Source organism: Cryptotermes secundus, unplaced genomic scaffold, assembly GCF_002891405.2.
Source record: "Cryptotermes secundus unplaced genomic scaffold, Csec_1.0 scaffold1876, whole genome shotgun sequence".
Taxonomy (NCBI): Eukaryota; Metazoa; Arthropoda; class Insecta; order Blattodea; family Kalotermitidae; genus Cryptotermes; species Cryptotermes secundus.
This window is the reverse complement of record NW_019739005.1, coordinates 454,462-467,567: the sequence shown is the minus strand read 5'-3', so window position 1 is coordinate 467,567 and position 13,106 is coordinate 454,462. Positions and strand designations below refer to the sequence as shown.

The 13,106-nt window shown below is 38.3% G+C and overlaps 1 long non-coding RNA gene across 1 annotated transcript; it reads left to right on the top strand.

The window, feature by feature from the left end:
• The first annotated feature begins 22 nt into the window (after positions 1-22).
• Positions 23-3,539, top strand: LOC117282877. Its single transcript, XR_004513789.1, has 2 exons — positions 23-134; positions 3,298-3,539. It is a non-coding gene; the product is annotated as an uncharacterized LOC117282877 (long non-coding RNA).
• Positions 3,540-13,106: the final 9,567 nt, after the last annotated feature.

The following is a 13,106-nucleotide window of genomic DNA, read 5'->3' as shown; positions in this document are numbered from 1 at the left end:
TAATGCTATTCATGCAATTGTTTCAGGCCTGCAACTCACCAGCACAAGATCTCAAGTGACTCTTCTGCCATAAGAGGAAGGAGTTATTGCTGTACAGTCATAATGAGCAAGTTACAGCATTTCTCTGATGTCCAGTATGCTGTCCTATCATCCATGCATGGCTCTTTCAGATAGCCTTTTCTCTTGCAGCTATGCCACCAGAATCTCTGCATGTCAAGACTGAAGTGAAAATCTGGGCATGTCAAGACTGAAGTGAAAATCTATGCATGTCAGGACTGAAGTGAAAATCTGTGTATGTCAGATGTGAAGTGAAAATCTGTGTATGTCAGATGTGAAGTGAAAATCTATGCATGTGAAGACTGAAGTGAAAATCAGTGCATGTCAGAAGTGAAGTGAAAATCTGTGCATGTCAAGACTGAAGTGAAAATCTATGCATGTCAAGACTGAAGTGAAAATCTGTGCATGTCAAGACTAAAGTGAAAATCTATGCATGTCAAGACCTAAACATGACAGGAAGATACTATTACAGTATTACAGGAAGAAATGTTAGTTCGATGTGTGTGACCATGTCAGACTGATACTTATTTCTCCAACAAACGGCTTCTTTTACTTAAGGAACACATATTCATGATATCATCCGACTTTGTGTCTTGCTTGATGCCGTCAATATGCAACATCAGTTACTATTCGCTTGCTTTTCTTTAATGACACTACATGTTTCAGCCCAACCAGCCATCTTCAGGTGTACAGGTTATGATTGCAGAATCTGCTGCCCACTGTAATGCTGTTTTGTTTCTGTTATGTGGAGGCCTCGGATTGCATCTGGTTATGTGGGTTAGTCTTCTATTTTTTTATTTAGGTGTCCTTGAGCTGCTGGTGTTTCCTTTATGGTTTTGTATCTCTGTGGCTGTCTTGAATGTTCTTGCTGGGGTGGGAATTTGTTGTGTTGATGGCCAACCACAGCACAACAAATATGCCCAGCTCAAGGACACCTAAACAAAAAACAGATGGTTAACCCACCTAACCAGATGCAATCCAAGGCCTCTACATAACAGAAACAGAAAAGCATTACAGTGAGCAGAAGGTTCCTTGATCACAACAACCTGTATCCCTGAAGATGGTCAATTAGGCCGAAACATGTAGTGATGACAAAAAAAAAAGAAAACTGTGAGAGAATGTTAACTGATGTTGCACACAGACGGCATCAAAGCAAAATGCAAAGTCAGATCTAAGCAGTGCAACAGGATGCTGCAATATAACATTATGCCTGATATAAGTTTTTGTGTAAAATTCATTCATGGTCTTCTGGCTTATGACATGGTTACCAAAGTTTTCTGCCGGTCTGTTGAAGCCAGGAGCAGTATGTTCTCTGGTAACCATCTACCAGTCAACACAGTGTCTTAACTTAGGAGACCAGAATGAGATTTTTCACCGTTGTGAAAGATTAAAATCTGATACTGTGTAAATTTGTTTGTATATTCAAATCTGGTGGATACTGTAAGGAAGTAATCACTAAACCATAATAGTTCTGTTTTTCCTTATAAAGGGAAGAACTTGAGAGGTAAAGCTATCCCTATAACAGGCAATGGAGGCCCCTAGGGTTGTGAGACGTCGAGGCTCCCACATTTTCTCTAGGCAGTCGGCTCACAAATGGCGGGAAGGTTGTCAGCCATACATGCCGGCCACCCTTTACCCCCCCCCATAAGATTGCCAGTGCCAATTGCAGACACTGCACAGTGTAGATAGAAGTAACTGCATATGGACAAACACAACATAAAGTCACAAACTAATTAAATCTAATCACTGGAGCAAAGACACATTAATGCAATTAATGTAATTAATAATTCAATTCATTTCATGCTTATTTACATACAAACTTAACAACACAGAGGCCAGTTACAAAGTTAGTATGAGTACCTAGAAATACACAAAAATAATTAAAGAACAAAATATGACACTCCATACAAGGGCAATAAATTAATAATAATTACAAAAAAAAACTATAAAGTTAGCATTGACAGGAGAAAAAATTGAATATGTAAATTTCCAATGGTTATGCCATCTTGTGTAATAATAATAATAATAATAATAATTCAATTCATGTTTATTTACGTGCAAACGTAACAGCACAGAGGCGAGTTAAAAGGTTAGCAAGAGTACATAGAAATACACAAAAGTAATTAAAAAACAAAATACAAAATTTGAGAATCCATGTAATGGCAATAAATTGATAATAATTCCAAGAAAAATTAAAGTTAACAGGAGAGAAAAATAAAACAAGACCAATATACATACATACACAGGCTGCACCATAGCTTAAGCGGTTAGTCTCTCGCTTCCCACCGTGGCAGCCCGGGTTCAAACCAGGGTCTGGTCAAGTGGGATTTGTGGTGGTCAAAGTAGCGCTGGGGCAGGTTTTCTCCGAGTACTTTGGTTTCCCTGCCAATCTTCATTCTACCAAATTCTCCATCATCATAATCACCCAGGGCAGGCTACAATAGACCACTCAATGGCCGCTGTACCAAGTGGACCCAGTTGGACTCCCCCCCCCACTAAGTGAATTTAATTTAAATTTTACTTACATACACACATAATATTAGGAGTATTATCAAATATTATTAACAATTTTAGGTTCAATGTGATTAACAGAAACTGTTCCGATTGCAAATATGTCGAGATCTTTACCCACCATGTTGGCAAGATAGGCGCATCAAGCAGAAGGACAGTGTTTATTAGAGGGCCAAACACCAAACAATGAGAAGTCCGTAAGATTGCTGGGAGGAACACGAAGGCTCACATTTTCCGAAAGAAACGCAGGATTTAAGACAAAAGACCTGAACAAAAAAAAGTGCATCAAGGTGATGTCTCCATTTATGTAAAAAATGTAGACTTAATTTCTCTAAAGCATCAGTATAAGTATATGGAATATGAGGGAAAAAACGATAAAAACAGATGGACACAAACTTCTGCTGGATGTGCTCAAGCTTATTGGCATCAGTCAAGGTGATGGAGTTCCAAACTACCAAGGCATATTTCAACTTGGACCTGACTAAAGACACTCCAGGGAGGAAAATCTGTAGGTAATGGAGCAAATAAGGCCTTAAAGCTTTATGCATTCAGAAAATATGTAATTAACCTGTGTGTGAAAATGTAGCTTTGAATCAAAGAAAACACCCAGGTCATTAATACTGCTGGTGCGTGTAATGATAGCATGACAAAGCTGATATTCGTAGCTCAGAAAATTTAGCACTTTCTGTGACAGAACTGTGTCTATATTCCCATTGTTGTATGTTGCAGTTCTCGCAGGCAACACGCATTTTGATGGAGTGTGATATGGGAGTTCCATAATGAAACCTGTCTAAAGCAGTATATCAGCTTCCACTTTGGTTGGTCTAAATCACTTTCATGTATGTCTTACAGAAGTATTAGAAGTTACAAACGTTTGGTAAAGTTTCTGTGTATATGTAAAATGGACTCTGTATGGTTGCACCTTACCTCTCTTTTGCTAGTTTTTATCGAATAAAGTACAGCCAATGATATCTCTTTCCCAAAATTCATCCTGTAAACTGTGGCTCTCATATCTGCATACAGTTTCAGCATGTGACAATTTGGATTAATTGACCATGGGCTTTTCTAAACACCTGGTAACTTGTAAAACTGTTGTCTTCTTAGATGTGAGGCCATGTAGACTGGTAGACTGTTACCATCACTTTGGAGGAACATGTAAAGTGAGAAGACCCTGAAGATGGAGGCCTCACATTCCTCAGAAACGTTTGTAACATTCTACTAGACTACATGGTGTCACATCCCAGAAGACTGAAATCTTCGTGGTTACAGCCATATTCCTATGGAAGATTTTAGCCAAAGACTTGTTCGCTTAGAGAGTATACATTGCAATTGCACATACAGGGAATAGTTCACTTGCGGACTAAAATCACAGAGTTTTTTTTTTTATTTGACGTGGGAGTTAGGTGTAGGAACTGAGAACAAAGTTGCATGTTCTGCATTTGTCGATACTTCTCAATTGCGTGGTGACAGTGAGGAGGCTACGGCTGGTACTTGGAATGAAGAGTACAGCATTCTGAGTTGTAGCTACGTGTAGTTCAGAGAGGGCCCTGCGTTTTGGAGGTGACATATGCCTAAACATTGGGCCATCACCAAACTACACGTTGCTACAATGCAGGACCCTGAACTCCTTATAGACATTGCCATGAAAACATCAAATCAAACATGGTACTCAGAATGTCTGTATAAGATACGTAAGTTGCTGTTTGATTGCAGAGGTAATTGTAAGTATAAATTGGATAGGAACTGCTGCAGCTTTGGGAGTTGGCAGGGAGATGTTAAGACTTTTTTCTAATTGGTACCATTATAAATTTCTTGGCAGATAATTGCTCAATAATCTGACAAGCCATAGTGGACAATTTAGGCATCATATTGATGTAGAATTCTGTAATACAAGTTTATGGAAGTATGACTGCCATAACCTGGCTATGGTAAAGACAGATGGGTTGCAGCATAGTGAAAGCAATATGAATCACTTCGTTGAATTGTAATGTAATCCATAGAATGAATTGATTTGTTTCATTCTGGTCCATCACACTAACAATTACAAAGACAAAAACAATTCCGTCTAGTGTATCACTTGAAAACTCATCACCCTTACATGTTTCGATCAATACGGATCATCCTCAGAGGGCATCAGTACTTTTTCCGGAAGCTACTATCACAATAGGTGTTAAATTATATACATACACGTATAATGTCTGAAATACACAATGTACACAATGTTCAACTTTTCACAATCACAGCAGCCTTCCTGGTATTAAAGTTTGTAAAGTTTTCTTTAAAAACTTTGTTGTTTAAGATTAAAATTTATAAACCATGCAGGTTCATGTCAATTCTCCCATCGTCTTTCTTGGAGGTGGCTGATCTTGTGCCTCCTGTCTATCTTGAGAAAGGAGATTATTAGTATTGTCTGAGTTTGTTCGTGGCTTGCTGTGTTGTTTACACTCTTGTAAGGGTGATGAGTTTTCAAGTGATAAAACTTAAATAGTCACACTAGACAGAACTGTTTTTGTCTTTGTAATCCATAGAATGTTTGATAGTTTAGGGCTTACACTGTTGCAAGATATTTTACATTCACTGTATTCAAAAATTATATACACTGAAGCAAATATAAACATTCTGATTTATGTGAGGCTATTTTGAGCCTTCTGGGTAATTTATTTTAATAAATACTCTTCAGAGCCGATTATCTCTTTGCTTCATGTTTTAGGAAAACCTGTTACCTGTACACCCTAAGGATGTCTGTACAGATACAGATGACACATGTAAGAGGTAATAAGAATTTTACACACATTGTCAAGGGTTTTATTTGATAGATCCATACAGGTCAGTCAACTCCTCTGATGCAGGAGAGATTGATCCGCTACGAGCCTTGCATTGTCACAGGAAAATTGATATCAATATGGGCAGAACATTAATGTCCTGAACAGAATTTGAGGTCACCTGAGACTGTATGCATCTATGATAATGCAGCCAACTAGTTCAGCCTTCATCCTCGCCGATACATATTTCTGCTTTACAGCATGCTGTCAGGAATCACTTGAATTGAATGACCCCAACTGCATGCTGATGGCTTTAATACAACCAATAAAGAAATAAAAACAAATAAAGTTGTCCCTGTGCTTAGTACAGCACTGCACTCAGAATATGTACAGGGTGCAAATAAAATGAAGTATTTGAGAACCTACAAAACAACTTCTGCCAGAAGAGTCACATTGTAAATACAGTTAACAAATAATTTTAAAATATTTAAGAATTTGAATGTATTGGATGAATAACATTAAAAAAATAATTGGATTGGGAGTAAATTCTGGAAATTCTTGTCCTTTTTTAAAACCTATCTTGAATATTTCAGAACACCAAAACATTAAAATTCAGTAGCATGTTGAAAGAATACAGGTTGGTTGTGTTTATGAAGGTAAGTAAAAATGCTTTCACTTCGACGCATAAAAAGCTGCAGTCGCATTCCCTGTGATCATGAACATGGAACCTTCAGAAGGTAAGTTTGCTGCCCTGGCCCTGAGACCCACACATCTACTAGTTGAATTTGCCTATAAAATTACATGTGCAGTGAATTTACAAATATCCTCAGAGCCTTAATGTTTGAAGAGTCCACTTTATGATCAAAATAAACAGAATAAATCCCTACAAGACCAGTTGTGTTACACAACTTAATATGAATGGTTTGTATAAAGCTCAAGACTGCATGTACCAAACTGTTTAACCTGTACTGAATACAGCAGTCATGACGAGCATTGAATGGACGCTCCAGCATGACGAGCGTTAGCTCAGTGGTAAGGCTTGTATGCATGAGAACATGGGTTCAAGTCCATGTGGAATGGATCTAATAAAGTAACCAATCATCATAAAGGGGTGGGTCCAAGTTAATATGCATGAAATTAATACATAATGCACAATTTGCAGGTACAGTAAGAAATGCAAACGAAACCCTGTACTTTTTGTTCCAGTAACCTTCAACAACTTTCAAGAGCACAGCCCCAAGCATTCAGCCTGCGATTTGATAGTTTGGCTGCAGATGTAGCTGTATTTCCGAAGAAGGGGATGCAGTGGCCAGTCAGCATCAACGGTCAGAGCCAAGTTAATATACATGAATCTAGTGCTAATTGCAAGAAATGTAAACAAACCCCTGAACTGTCTAAACTCGTAACCTCGAAAGTACCTTCAAGAGTACATTTATAGCTACAGGATTGCTGAGGAGTGTTGCAGATGAACATTTATATGTTAGACAGAATATGAGGATAAACTCTGTTTCCATGATTCGCCATCTGTGCAAGCGAAGTGGTCAATCCTCGTTCAGTAAACTCTTTTAAATGATGCTGAAATGCCTGGTGTGGGGAAATCATTTATTCTGTATGTCTCCTGTGAGGCATCAGCTGACTGGTTGACCACAACCACCTTAATCCCAGGGGTAAAGCACCATTACCTTGTGCAGCACCCCCCCAGGTTCAATCATGTGGTTTCATACTCTACTTGGTATGGGGTCCGAAGCTTGCCTTCAGTGTAAAGCAGATGAACCAAGTGGATGAGAACTGACCAATTGGCTTGCAAAAATGGCTAATTAAAGAAACGAAGTTCATCTTCCTCATACACTGTCTGGGAGATAAATGTTCAACTGTGGCAGATGTTTAATTCTCATTAGAAAATTCACAGCTTTGGCTTGAAATGTGCTCTTGCAGGTTTTAGAGGTTATAAGATCAAAAAAATCAGGGTTATATATACATTTCTTATATCTTCAAAATATTTGCATTTAGCACTACATTCATGTATTTGTACATAGACTTGGCCCCTGACCATTGATGCTTATTGTCTACTGTAACTCATTTTTCGGAAATATGGCAACATTTGCAGCCAGATGCCCAGAGCTGCAACATGTCTTGTGTTCTTGAATGTCCTTGAAGATTATTACATCAAAAAATTACAGGTTTTGCTTACATTTCCTGCTGTACCCATAAGTACTTGCAACAGGCACAGAATTCATGTGGACTTATGTGCCCCCGCCCCTTAATGTTGGTTGGCTACACAGTCACAGTCACATGATGGAGGGGGGGGTTCTCCATTATAACTGTTTTTCCGCCCCTGGAGGCGTGGTTTCGTTTACTGAACCCATAAATTGTGCAGTAAGCACTTAAATGGCCACGCCCCTTAATGCTGATTGGCTATCATTACTCATGGTCTTGTAACTTCCGCATGTTCGTGTCCCTGCCGCGGTGCATCGGAAAGTAACCGGTATTTGTTTACATTTTGCCGCGGTGCATAGGAAAGTAGCGGGTTTTTGTTTACATTTTGCCGCGGTGCAACGGAAAGTACCCGGTGTTAACGAAAAGTTCCGGGGTTTGTTTACATTTCTTGCTGTATGCACAAAATCTGCAAAATTACTGCCCTGCTTCGGGTTTTCACAAAAACCAATCAGGTTTTCAGAAAAACCGTCCGGGTTTTCCAAGTAACCGGGTTTGTTTACATTTCTTGCTGTATGCACAAAACGTGCTCAAATACTGTCTTGCTCCGGGTTTTCCAAATAACCTCCGGGTTTTCAGAATAACCACCGGGTTTTCCAAATAACCGAAGACAATTAAAACGAAAAAGTACCGGGATTTTTAAATTTAATTCTCATTTGCGATCAATACTGTGCTCCTGAAGGTAGTGCAAGGTACCAGGTTTTCCTGATAACCGAAGGCCATTAAAACATAAAGTAGCGCGTTTTTTTAAATGTAATTCCTGATTGCAGAAATTTTGCTCAGCTTCGTCCATAAGTTGTGTAGTGTGGTGAAATATTAAAGAAAGAAATATATTGATGGGGCTGGAATACTGTAGGTGGTAAAGTGGTGCGTGTTTACTCATTACCCATATAAAACTGCCGTCATCCTTGTTAATAGCACCAGCAGCAGCAGCAGCAGCAGTAGTAGTAGTAGTAGTAGTAGCATTATTGCGAAATACTCATTCGTATGTCAGTTTTCCTTTCCACTCATATTTGTAACTGACTTACCTGTAGGAATATTTTAATGATACATCAGTCATGGATCAACAGGTTCAGGGAGGGGAGCATACACAGACAGCAATGTGATCTCATAATCCTGTTTTAAAGGAAAAAAACTGTGACACAAGCTGATAAAATATTCTTGGGCTATCAGCCATGTCTGATGATAGGGACATCGGCGATATTTAACCAACCGACACGGCTGAAAGCCAGAGCAGATTTCATCCGCTGTAGCTGCCATGGAAGCTTCAGCTCTTACATTTAATGTGACATTTACACTGTAATTAAAAAGGTTAAGTAGGGTATTTTTATTTCTGATGTACACAGTACTTGTTACATGCCACAGGAAATTGAAAATATGACTAGCCATACATGAATAGAAAGCTTACAGCATTTCTTTTTTTCTGAACTGTTATAAAAAACTGGCACTTTTGATATATTATCACTGTTAGAGACAGAAGTTATGGCTGCCATATGAATTCTGTGTTCCAGGTAGTGATGTGATACAATGGCAACTGTGCTCTGTATGCAGGGCACCACTGGAGGTTAAGCAGTATTTAAATATGGATTTCAATTAACATTATGAAATTTCCAATTAATGTGGGATATTTCATTGGGAAGTGTATGTGTCTTCTCCTGGTGACAGAGCTTGTACAAGGGCATGCTGAAAGTAATGACTCCCGATTTCTTTTCCATAACAGCAATTTCATTGAAACAGAAATGGCTACCTTCCTTGAACTTTGTTTCCTATTTTATACAATTACTTCTCAAACAACCACTCCTGCAATCCAGACACAGCTGACATATTTCATGTACAGGTATTTGTCAATGCACTAGTTGTGTTCCCAAAAGGAGTCACAGGGGGTGCAATGACATAAATGACATCAGGCAGGCCGAATTTTCTCTTCTCCCTTTGCATTCCTCCTCCACACCTCCATAGCATCCTAATCCCCCCCTTCTTCTGACCTCTCTTGATGGGCCAGCAAGCAGTGTTAATAGGTCTAAATTAATTGACTGCATTAAAATGAAACAACATGTTTCCAACTTGCATATACCAAGGAGTACCTGTACTTCTGTAAGTCTGGCAGGACAGAACTACATTTTCACCACTGTCTTATAGAGGTATTACTTTTCAGCATACCCTTCCAGGATGAATGTTGCTAATACCAAAGCCCACCAGTGGACACATCATGATTCACAGTCTTATACCCAGTTTTGTCAAGATCTGGTTTGATATCTTCCTTCCACCACTTTTGCTTTGCCAAGTGGATGCTTTCCAGCATGTTCCAACAAAAAATATTCTACGTATGTGTTCAATTCTTTATTGGAGTCCGTCGTAACACAACAACATAACGGTCAAGGTTAAAATTACCCAGCTACATGTTTCGGCATTTTAAAGCCATCATCAGGCAAAACACATTATTACTATATTCAGACACAATTAGTAATCATGTGCTTTGCCTCATGATGACTTGAAAAAGCCAAAACATGTAGCTAGGTAATTTTTACCTTGACCGTTATTTTGTTGTGTTACAACGGACTCCAATAAATAATTGTATATAATAATATAACAGGATTTATGAAAAGAAAAGTATTTGTGTTCTCCCATCTCAGCTACAAGTCCTTGATGTAACTTTCCTGACAAAACTGGAAAGCTGTATAATCATCAAGTTCCTTGGTGGGGACATTGTGTGCTATAACACTGTGTCGTAGTCTGGCAGGTGGATACTAACGTTTTGGTGGAATGTGCACCTCCATCTTTAGGATGACTCTAGATATCAGACATTTAGATTATGTAGGTACAGATGTTTGAAGTCACAATATGAAATCAGGTCATCCACAAACAGCACTTTCATTTGGCTGATGATATGGGATATGATACTGTGTAGGTTGGTAGAAGTTTAATGACATTTCAGAGGTACACAATGCCTTCAGCTTCAATTTTCCATCCTGAAGATGGAGAAAGTATATTTGTCTGCAGTGTTCGTTAAAACATTTTATAGAGCATTACATTTGAGAAGACTTGTCCTCAATAATATTGTGGAAAAGTCAGGATGTGACAGAATGTATGTAGTAGAACTCTACCCTTACGAAGGTGGCAGTATGTTCCTCCAAAATGTTGGTGGACTCCTACCCACCTACACAGTGTCACTTTCAACTTCCTCATGATCACTGCCCTGAATATCTCAAATCTCGCATGTAACACTGGTGCTTGTAGAGGACTGTACTTCTATTTATGAACAAGAAATACTGACACACTACAACCATACAGTAATTGTGCTGTACTGATTAAACTGAACTGTGATCAGTGCAGATGAATTACATAATGAAATCAATTCTCAGAGCGTGGTTTGAGCAAGTCTTCATCACAGTAGTGAGTCTGTACAAATTAATAATAAATGGCAAGTCTACCATTGCAACCATTTAAAGCTATCGGCCTGACGCTTCAGTGGCCCTGCCTGGGCTCCAACTGCACATGGCCACCTCAAGTTTACAGTGAAACTCTGAGTGCATACAGACATATCATGAAACTTAAGCAAGCAAAATATTCAGTTTCAGTGTTATACCTTTTGTTTGAAAACCATTTACTGAAAAATTAATTACCTATCGTAAGGATGGATAGTAATGACCATCAATTACCACAAGCAGACTGCTCTGAGTGAGAATGTTACAAACTGAAATCAACTCCATACATAATTCCAACCTTGCAAGTAAGCAAACTAACTGAACAACTTATTCCTCATGCACCTTATGGAGTAGGTGTACATGTTTTAAATTATAATCCCTATTTCATGAAGAAATACACAAATGTAACAACTTTTGTAATAATGTGATTTCAAGTTACTTTCTATTAACAAAGACTAAAACATAAGAAACTGTCTTAAATAATTAGGTGGCTGGAATATATGTGACTGACATCAACTTACAGTTATACATTACTGATATCGAGAAAAATGTAAGTTTGGGAACACCTGTAGTCTGTCTGTGTACATTCTTAAGTGAAGATTAGTAACACATCAGGATTACAATTCAGATTTCAGATAATGTTCAGCATTGACTTATATATTAATTTGGGTTAAAATCATTATCACCACCCCCAAGAAGATGCCTTAAGATCAGTCTTACACATTTTCATGACCTGATATTACTGGCCGAGTCTATGTGTCTTTCGAGTTTTTGTATACCTACAGAAGACTCTTGATCATCTGCATGTGAATTAAACAAGACTTTTATAACCGCATATAAGATTTGTGACCACCGTCCAGTGTGACTGATAAAAGTTGTTTCTAATGTTTCATACTTTACATGTTTCAGTCAAAACGACCATCTTCAGAAGGATATTATCAACACTTATGGAAACTACTGTTACATGTCATAGATATATATGTTATATCATTTAACTAATATTAACTCTTTGACTGGCGCGAAGGGTATTTAAATCCCACCCCTGTCCTGGCAGGCCCTTTAAACATTATGTCGCTAAGATGCATGTGCTTACTTTTTTCTAAACAACTTCAACAAAAATTGGTTTTTAAAAATGAAATTTTCAGGAACTACTAAAAATACAATATTTTATGCAATAAATTCTTTCCATACCTTTTTAGTAGTTTTTCTTCGTGTGATAAACATTGAAACATGAAAGTTTGCAGAGAGCCACACCACAGCTTGCACACATGACACTTGTTTCTTTTCTGATCTTATGCTTAGCACACACTCGACACTTTCTCATGGCACCATTCTTCTTATTGTTACTGGGAGGAACATGTCCCATTTTGTGAACTTTGAAGCCACCCTCTAGACGATTTTCTGGGTCTTTCACTGGTGGTCTTCTCAAGGGGCGGAGGCGTGACTGCACTCGAGTCTGACGCAATAGATTCGTCATCCACTTCATTCCTTGACTGTTCTCCCTCTCCACACTGTTTGTTTTGTTCTGTCATTTTTTCTACACAGTCCAATATAAAATCTTTGAATTTGTAATTTCTCTTCTTGTATTTTTCTGTTGTTGTGTACTTTTTGAATAGAATGAAACTATTCAACGCTGCCATTTGCAACAAGAAAAACACCAGTTTCTTTGTCCACTTTACAGTTTTGCGGGAGCAAGGATAATAACGGAGCATTTGATCAGCCCTGTTAAGCCCTCTCATATGTTTATTGGAGTCCCCAATTACCTTGGGTCTGCATATTTTTCCTCCTTTGCGATTCATTTTTGCAGATTCCACGATTTTTGCTGTGTGAAGAGTGGAGATAAGTTTGACGTCTCTTTTATCTCTCCACACCTGTACGAGAACCTGCCCTTTCCTAGAAAACACAGATTCCCCTTTTTTTAAAATTTTTACATCATTCTTTAGTTCTTTGGGAGCTCCTCTGTCCATTCTGAAGGTTCCACACACATAGGTATTTCTCTGTAATAACGTCTCACACAATTCTACACTATTGTAATAGTTGTCCTGCTAGAAGCTGTGGCCCCAACAGATCGACAACTAATTCTTTTATAGGTCTTGATTTTCCGCAATAAATTTCAAAATTCCAAATATATCCACTT